The sequence below is a fragment of the Peromyscus eremicus genome, chromosome 17, assembly GCF_949786415.1.
Source record: "Peromyscus eremicus chromosome 17, PerEre_H2_v1, whole genome shotgun sequence".
Lineage (NCBI taxonomy): Eukaryota > Metazoa > Chordata > Mammalia > Rodentia > Cricetidae > Peromyscus > Peromyscus eremicus.
The window spans coordinates 38,086,620-38,095,864 of NC_081433.1; the positions used below are offsets into that span (position 1 = coordinate 38,086,620).

Sequence of the window (9,245 nt, forward strand, 5' to 3'; positions counted from 1 at the left end):
CTGATAGGTCCAAAGGGTACCCCATTTCCTCCAAAGGGGCAGGCCTACTGGCTTGGCTCAATATTGAGTCTAGGCTCAATTCAAACTGGACTTCAGAAACCAAGAAGGATTTCTGATGGTTGGATTAAAGTCAATATTCCTCAGGAACTTATGAAACAGGTTCCTACCAAAAGGAGTCATTTCTCTTGCTTCTGGCAGAGAGACATAGGGCTTTTCATTGACATATACCTGTAGCAGCTATTAGCATATCAAAATCCATGCTGACCTCAGGCTCCTTCAGTCCCTAGTCACAAGTACCCATTATACATTTCAAAGCCCCCACACTAGCATCCTGGCCCTCCTCACCTCAGATGCCCCTGTCCCCTCTATCTTCTCTGCTCCCCTAGCCCTGGCCATGCCCAGACTGCTTCTCTCTGCTCTGGACTCTTCCAGAAGCCTCTGGATGTTTTGTCTTTCTTATCTATAATAAAAACCTTCCCTTAATCATGGAACGGCCATCTCAGTGTTTATTTTTTGTTTTTGTTTTTTTGTTTTTTTCTGTTCCCTTGAGTACAGGACCCACAGGGTGGAAGAAGAGAACTAACTAGTTATAATTACAGTTTTTCTTAGTTATAATAGAAAGTAAATTAGATACAAAACTTTAGACAAGATAATTAAGTATTTTCTGTAATTTTGCCAAATGCAAATGGATTGGATATTGTTACTGTAATTCTTATTTAATAACTGTTTTTGTTGTACATAATTTTACTATATTAAGGTTTAAACCTTCCTTTTTAACTAGACAAAAAGGGGGAAATGCTGCGGAACAATCCTTTTCTACACTATGAATATGTATTACTCTCATTGGTTAATAAAAAGCTGACAGGCTGGTAGCCAGGCAGGAAGTTAGGTGGGAAAGCCAAACTGAGAATGATGGGAAAAAGGAGGGCAGGGTCAGGAGAATCACCAGTCAGATGCAGAGGGAGCAGGAGATGAACATGCCATGCTAATAAAGATACCACCACATAGCAGAGGGTAAATAAGGGATATGGGTTAACTTAAAATGTGAGAGTTAGTTAGTAATAAGCCTAAGCTATTGGCTGAGCATTTATAATTCATATTCAGCCTCTGAGTTGATAATTTGGACCAGGCAGTTGGGACAGGAAACATCTGTTTACAGCCAGCTTGGTCTACAGAGCAAGTTCCAGGACAGCCAGGGCTAAGCAGAGAAACCCTGTCTCGAAAAAAACAGAAACCAACCAAACAAAACACTTAATTTTCATTTTCAATATGGAGGAAAACTACTTTTACTAATAACACTTGTTATATATTATATATCATGAGTTATTACCCCTAAACATGTTAATAGTAACTCTTTTAGGGCAACTTGGATAAGGATAAAAAAAAAAATCAAATATGAAAAAAATTAAAATTCATTTTTTCATCTATACTACTGCTACCCTTTAACATCTTTATTGTGTTTTAATACTATTTACTTATTTATGCTTTTCTAGAGGATCTAGGCAGCTCACAAGCATCTGCAATTCCAGTTCTGGGGGTTCCACTCCCCCTATTCTGGCATGGTGTGCAAACATGCATGCAGGGCAAAAACACCTATAATGCATACAATAAGTAATAATTGCTAAGGTTTATGCAGCAGAGTACCTTGGCAGATCTGAGCCGAGGAGGGTCACAGAGATCACGCCACACAACAGATATCATACAAGAGATTTATGGGGGGCAGGAAGTGAAAGGCCATCTCAGAGCAGGGAAGAGAGAGAGAAAGACAGAGAGACAGACAGCAAGAGACAGGGAGAAACACACACACAGAGACACAGAGACACACAGAGAGATGGAGGGGGTGGTCTGTGACAGTGGGGGACCTTTTAAAGTGTTGCATTTGGTGGCTGATGATCACAAGGCTGCTGGTCCTGAGTGGCTGGAGGCACACTGGGAGAACCCCTGGTTTCTAACATTCCTCCTTTTGTTTACTATAAAAGGTGAGGAAATAGGAAGGCGTAACTGGTGAGGCAGACACGGGGGCGCACCATGCTCTTTAGACTACTCCGTTGTCTAGGGGTGTCGACATCTTGGGGGACTCAAGAAAGCCGAGGTGTTGGCCAAGTCCTAGAAGAGCAGGCTGTTTTCCCCACTGTCCAGGATCTGCAGGATCATCTTGGGCTAGGGAAGTACAGGCAGTGTCCATGAGGCTGGACTACCTGGGGCTAGCCACTTTGAAGCCATCTGGGATGCAGATTTTGAGGGAACACCTGCAGATTGGCAGGTTGCTAGAATAGATATATACTAGGGACAGAGGGTAAAGTTAAGGAGTTTGGGGAATTTTTTTTTTTTTTTTAAGTGTAAGTCCCATTTTATTTTTCCAAGGTGTTTTTCCTTGTCTTTATGAAGCCACCTCTTTACATGAGCTTTGGTGGAGGTCGTGGTGCAGCACCAGCAGGTCTAAATCGTGGTGGGGTGTTCGGTCCTTGCGGGCTTCACGAGATTGATTCCTGACTACCTTGCTATGAATAGCACAGCTCACGTAGTAATGCAGCTTCACATAGAGTTTGGGAAGCACATAAGCGTCGAAGACACTTGCTTTGGATGTGTCCCTGTCAGCAGCGGCCTCTACAATGTTCCAAATGACGGACTTCTTCTTTTTTTTTTTTTTTTTTTTTTGGTTTTTCGAGACAGGTTTCTCTGTGCAGCTTTGCGCCTTTCCTGGAACTCACTCTGTAGACCAGGCTGGCCTCGAACTCACAGAGATCCTCCTGGCTCTGCCTCCCGAGTGCTGGGATTAAAGGCGTGCGCCACCACCGCCTGGCATGAGGAACTTCTTAATGGCCTTGTCTTTGGGCACGCACCAGGTGCAGTTTGAGCAGCCAATTGGCTGCACATGGCCGCGGCCCTTTTTGGTACGACCATTGTTTCTTCTTTTTTTGGTCATCTTGGAACCAAAACCCAAAAGAGGCGGGAATTTTTTTATTTTATTTTATTTATTTATTTATTTATTTATTTATTTATTATCCAGGATGTACACTTGAGACTTTTAGGCTCCTGAACCTTGTAGCTTGGGCAGGGGAATCCCAAGGCCAGGGAAAGGTGGAGGAGATCCCACCCTCAGGAATAAGCAGAATAGGCAGGTGGGGAAACAGGATGTTGATTGCCAGGAGTACTTATCTGGAGTCCATTTGACCCATGAGAGGTGGATTCAAGTTGATACCCTGAAGCTTACAAGAATTTAAGTTTACAAAAAGAGATAGGTTTTAGACATGTTAGCATTACCACTGACTATAGTCTGTACTGAAATCCACATTCTAGACTCGATCCTTTGAGTCATAGTAGGAGCTTGGGGACCCAAGATTATTCTGAGTTAAAATCATGACTATTCTTTCCTCTGTCCAGAAGACTGGTGTATATAGATTAGACAAGATATGTTTCATTCAATGAGAAGCACTTTTAAGTCTATACTTAGTAGACAACCAAAGGAAATTTAAAATCTTGAGCTTGTGACTGTAACAGTAGTCAATGATTACCAGAGCTAGATCAATAGCTTATCAGAACTCTGTTGATTGGTAAACTTCTGAACTTTTGAAGTCCTAACAGAACAATAACACAGAGAAGGAAAGAAATCTGAAACATTTTCACATACTTTCAGTCACTTTCTTATCACAACTTAAGCTTTTGCATCCTTAGACCTTTATAACTTGCAAAACACTTTCTTAGATCTTAGATTCTCACAACTTAAGTTTTCATATCCTCAGACCTTACATGAACTTTACACCTTTTTTCTATCCAATCATTTTCTATCCAATCACGAGACACAGGTGGCTGATTACTGAGAACAGTCATTGTAAAGCCAGTTCCTTTAAATAACAGAATAGTAAAAAGTTACATTGAAATCTGTTTTGTGTGTTTATGTCTTTTCGGAGTCTAGTAGGAAGGTAAATTGTGTCTAGATGTAGACGTAGCTCTAGGAAAGTGAGGCCTGAGGCTTGATTTTTACACACGAAGAGAACTGAGGAGGCAGCTGAAGCCTTGGTTGCTGCTGTTGACTGACAAAGCCTAGTCATCAACGTCACCAGAGATCTGAGAAGATACATTTTTCACCCGAGTAAGCAGGAAGTACAGACAGCAGCTCCTGAATCTATTAAAAATGACAGAGACTTACCTGGACAATCACCCTACCCTCTGTGGTCTTTGGGGGCAGAGGTCCCAGGGCAGGATCAGTTTTCAGCTGCCAGGTCCAGAAGATCTGGCAGACTTTTCTGTGGAGTAGGAATTTGGGAGGACCAGCCTACCTTATAGACAAAGGGGGACAATCAACTTCCTAGTGTCCTGCTTGTCCACGGTTTGGACATGGTCCTGGTGCAGGGCAGGTAAAGGACAGTTTTTTACCCTGTGGCTGGCTTTGCCACATTTAAAGCAAGCTCCAGGTAGAGTTCTTCTGTGCCCCATCGTCTTCCTTGGAGGAGATCTTAGGGGTGCTGCCAGAAACTAGCATTTGTCTCTATCACAAAAGGCTTTTTTTGTTTTGTTTTGTTTTGGTTTTGGTTTTTGTTTTGTTTTTTGAGACAGAGTTTCTCTGTGTTGCCCCGCCCTGCAACTCGCTCTGTAGACCAGGCTGGCCTTGAACTCACAGAGATCCTCCTGCCTCTGCCTCCTGAGTGCTGGGATTGAAGGTATGTGTCACCACTGCCCAGCTATGAGAAGCTTTTTTTATTAAACATTTTAAATGCCATATTCAGCAGATTTCTGAAGAGTTTGAGGACCACTATCTATTAAGTCTATCTAGACAAACTTTGCTTGTTTCTAATTACTTGTTTTGGAGGCTAAATAAAGCTTTTTCCTGTAATTAAACTACACTAGTATTTAACATGACTACAAGTATAATTCTGGATACATTAAAGAATTTGATCATATATAAGATGACTGACCATTAATTTCTGTGACTTAATTATCCTTAAGAGTTTACAAGTTAGTAGTTTTCATAAGACTAGGACTTTACATTCTATCCCTGTTTTGAGTTGAAGTTCTTCTAGGCTCAAACTTTTAAAAAAAATTTTTTTTGTAATGTATAGGCAAAGGGCCTTTAAAAAAAAGATTCATTGATTTATTATGTATACAGCGTTCTGCCTGCATGTACACCTGCAGGCCAGAAGAGGGCACCAGATCTCATTACAGATGGTTGTGAGCCACCATGTGGTTGCTGGGAATTGAACTCAGGACCTCTGGAAGAGCAGTCGGTGCTCTTAGCCTCTGAGCCATCTCTCCAGCCCATTATTATTATTATTATTATTATTATTATTATTATTATTATCATTATTATCATCATCATTATTATTTTTAGTATAAGGCTTTTGTTATAAGTTTAAAGCCTAATTTTGTTACAGGTTTTATAGATTTTAAACCATAACCAAAGGATTTACAAATCCTAAAATAGAGTTTACAGCATAATCTTAAGAGATTTTTTTTTGAGAGCAGAACACAGAATTCATAGAGATAAAAGATTTTTAAGAGCGGAAAGTAGAGAAAGTGTAGAGCAGCGCAATTTAAAGGTACAAGATATTTGGGGATCATTTGTCTGTGCAGTAGCAGTTGTTGGTGATTTGCGAGAATTTGGAAATCAAGTTTGCCAATTTTTTGGCCACTGATCTGTACTGAGACCAGGCTGCGGTAATAAAATCTGAGTCCGTGTAGGAAGAGAAAGAGGATCACAAAGCAGAACACTGTGCTCCTATAAGCTCCAAGAGGGAGCTGAGGACTGCAGGCTGGAGCCAGAGACAGCCAGGAGAGTGCAGTGGAAAAGGGAGCCCTTTAGTAGAGAGAGGAAGTCTTTAGTAGAGAGACCCATATGGGTATAGAAGGCCAGAGCCCAGAGCAGAGAAAGTTGCCCTAAGGACCAAGAAGTTGGCTCCAGGAGCCAGAGAGACATTTATGGCACAGGGTAAGGCGAGGACCGGCTAAGGGACAAGGAGGAACTGAGAAGCACATAGGTACCCAGGTGGAGGGCGCAGCAGGCCAGAGGGAAGCCGCAGCTGAAGACTAGGGTCTATATCCTACTTCAGAGACCCTTGCATATCCATAATCATTGCTGCCCTATTTACAATAGCTAGGCCATGAAATCAGCATAGATTGACTAAAGAATTATTCATAGGAAAGTGGGTGGAGCTAGAAAGACAGACTCTGAATGTCCTCTTTCCTACTCAGATCCCAGATTTTCATTTCTAGATTTGTTTGCTTCAATCAGAGTGTCTGTAGAGACCAGGAAGCTAGAAAAAGCTCCTCCTGAGAGGGAGGGGAAGAGGAGGCCATTGGAGAGAATGGGAACAGCAGAACACGTGGAAAGTAGAGAGGGGGTACCGGAAACGGAAGGGTTTAAACCGGATGGGGATGAAGAGATGGGAGAAAGGAGGAGGTGGATGGGAAGATTTAAGTAGGAGTTGGGGGCAAGATGGCTGAGCAGGTGAAAGCACCTGCTGACCTGATGGAGAGCACTGACTCCACAAAGCTGTCTTCTGAACTCCAGTTGTGTGCTGTGGAGCATGCATGACTACACACACACACACACACACACACACACACACACACACACACTAATACTGTTTTTAAAAATTAAGCATGTATGGAAAGACTTATAACTACTCACTACTTTTTTTATATTTTGTACTCACTACTAATTTTTAAATATGTTTTTCTTTCCTTTTTTGATGTTTTCGTTTTTTGCTTTTTTGGTTTTTTTCAGAACAGGTTTCTCTGTGTAGCCCTGACTGTCCTGTAACTCGCTCTGTAGACCAGGCTGGCCTCTAACTCAGAGATCTTCCTGCCTCTGCCTCCCAAGTGCTGAGATTAAAGGCATGCACCACTACCGCCTGGCTTAAAATATACATTAAAATTTTTTTTTTTGAGCAGAGGCACTCTGCATGGGTAGATAATGCCATTCCCACCAGCCATGAGTTATTCAATGAAAATCCCAGTTTGATTCTAGGTTGTGACAAGTTGATATTTAAAACTACCATCTGTCCTAGTTATTATTATTAATTATTATTATTATTATTGTCAACTTGGCATAAACTAGACTCATCTGGGAAGAACATCAACTGGGAAAATGCCTCCATTGGATTGGCCTGTGGGAAAGTCTACAGTGAATTTTCTTGATTGATGATTTCTGTGGGAAGGCCGAGAGTGCAGCCCACTGTGGGTGGGGCTACCCCATGCTGATGGTCCTGGGCTGTATAAGAAAGCAAGCAGAGCAAGCCATGAGAAGCCGGTCAGTGAGCAGCTTTCTTCTGTGGCCTCGGCATCAGTTCCTGCCTCCAGGTTCCTGCCTTCATTTCCCTCAGTGATGGACAGTGGTGTGGAGGCACAAACCAAATCAACTCTTTCTTCCCCGAGTTTCTGTTGTTCAGAAGGATTTCTCACATCAACAGAAAGCAAACTAAGACACCATCACTGCGCCAAAATGTATAGTACGACATAAGTAAAGATAAAGTTGGGAAGAGTTATTGCATGGCCCTTGTTACAGATAGCAAAGTATGCAACTGAGGTTTGTAAACCTCGCGCTCAATCTCTTCCTGCCCAGCTGTTGGCCAATCAGCTTTTTATTAGCCAATGAGAGTAATACATGTTCATAGTATACAAAAAGGAATGTTCCACAGCAGAGGTAGGAGTATTTGTGGGGGTTATTCTAATGTGATCACTCTTCCCATGTAGGATATGACGGTGTACCTTCTTGCTGGGATAGTAGTGACATGAGCCCTGCTCTAGACAGCAAGACATTTAACTGAAAAGGCTAGGCCATATTGAAGTGGAGTATCATGGAGAGGATCCCACGGTGAGTGAGGTCCACCATGGGAGTGTGGGGGTGCCCTGAAAATGACTGAATGACACGCGAACACATGCACTCCCTGGAAGTATCCTATATGGGATTGCTGATGAGCCACCATGGCTGTTGGCGTGGCAGCTGCTGGGCGTAAAACGACTTGCTACTGAGGACAAGATGGCTGTTGGGGGGGGGGACGAGGGGGGGGCGTGCTCATGTAAAGGAGGTACCAAAAAGGGAAAGGGACTTATGGATAGCATCCTCCACGTTATCCTCTGATTTGTCAAATACGCTGGACGGAAGATGTGAGATGGAGGTGTCGGCTTGCTGTCCCTTACAGCTGGGTGGGGGTGGGGTAGCAAAAATGAAAAGAGAGTATGGAGTTCCCCCTGGGATCCCAAAACATAGAACCCATGGGAAGAGCTGGGTAATGAGGAGGGAAGAAAGGGGGCAGACGTGACAGAAGACAGTTCTCAGGTCTTCTCCTGAATATGGAAGAAGAGAAAAACCCGTGATTCAGTATACTGACGGGGGCTTTGATAATGGGCTGGGGCAGGAAACTTATGATGGTCGAGGAGTCGTCTACCGTTGAACCGCTTGAATCTGGAAAGGCTTTGAAGCTAGAGGACCGTCTCCCAGCCCGGTCTGTGAGACTGCAGAGGTGCAGGCAGATGGAGACAATGCAGCGTCACAGAAGCAGAGGAATGAAGTAATAGAACTAGTCATCTTCTCTTGAAACAAAGTGTGTTATCTGAGTCAAGGTGAGGGGAACCGGTCTCTGCCGGATGGGCTTCTATGAATCATTAAGGACACTGGGTTATTGCCCCCGTGAACACTGGGGACTGGAAGATAATAAAGGAGGGACAGGCGTAATGAGATAATAGACAAGAGACATGCAATGTTTGATGCCCAGTTCAATGGACCTGATAGGAGTCTGTTCATAGAGAACTAAGAAAATAGTTCAGCAGAGACATTTGCGACTTTTCTTAGGTACTTTTCCATTGCTATGGTAAAACACCATGACTAAAAGCAACTTATAAAAGAATGAGTTTAATTGGGCTTAGTGTTCCAGAAGGTTGGAGTGTCTGATGGCAGAGCAGGGGCCATGGCAGCGGGAGCTGAGAGCTCCCGTATCAGTCCATAAACAGGAGGCAGAAAGAGAGCACACTGGGAACTGAGGAGTCTGGCTCTAATGACGCCCCTCCTCCAACGAGGCCACACCTCTAAATCCTTCCCGAGCAATTCCACCACCTCCAGAACAAGTATTCAGGTATATAAGGGCCGTTCTCATTCACACTACTACAGGACTAGTTTGGGATTTTAGTGGTTTTGTCGCACCCCTGGTGGGGTATGATCTTTATGATGAAATAGAGGAATTGTAAGATCATAGTAATTGAAATGGCATGTAAATTGGGTTCATAGATGCTAAAACAATCTAAAGGAG

The 9,245-nt window shown here is 43.1% G+C and overlaps 1 pseudogene; it reads right to left on the reverse strand.

The window, feature by feature from the left end:
- Positions 1–2,396: 2,396 nt before the first annotated feature.
- On the reverse strand, positions 2,397–2,926 carry LOC131894634 (small ribosomal subunit protein eS26-like; annotated as a pseudogene).
- Positions 2,927–9,245: the final 6,319 nt, after the last annotated feature.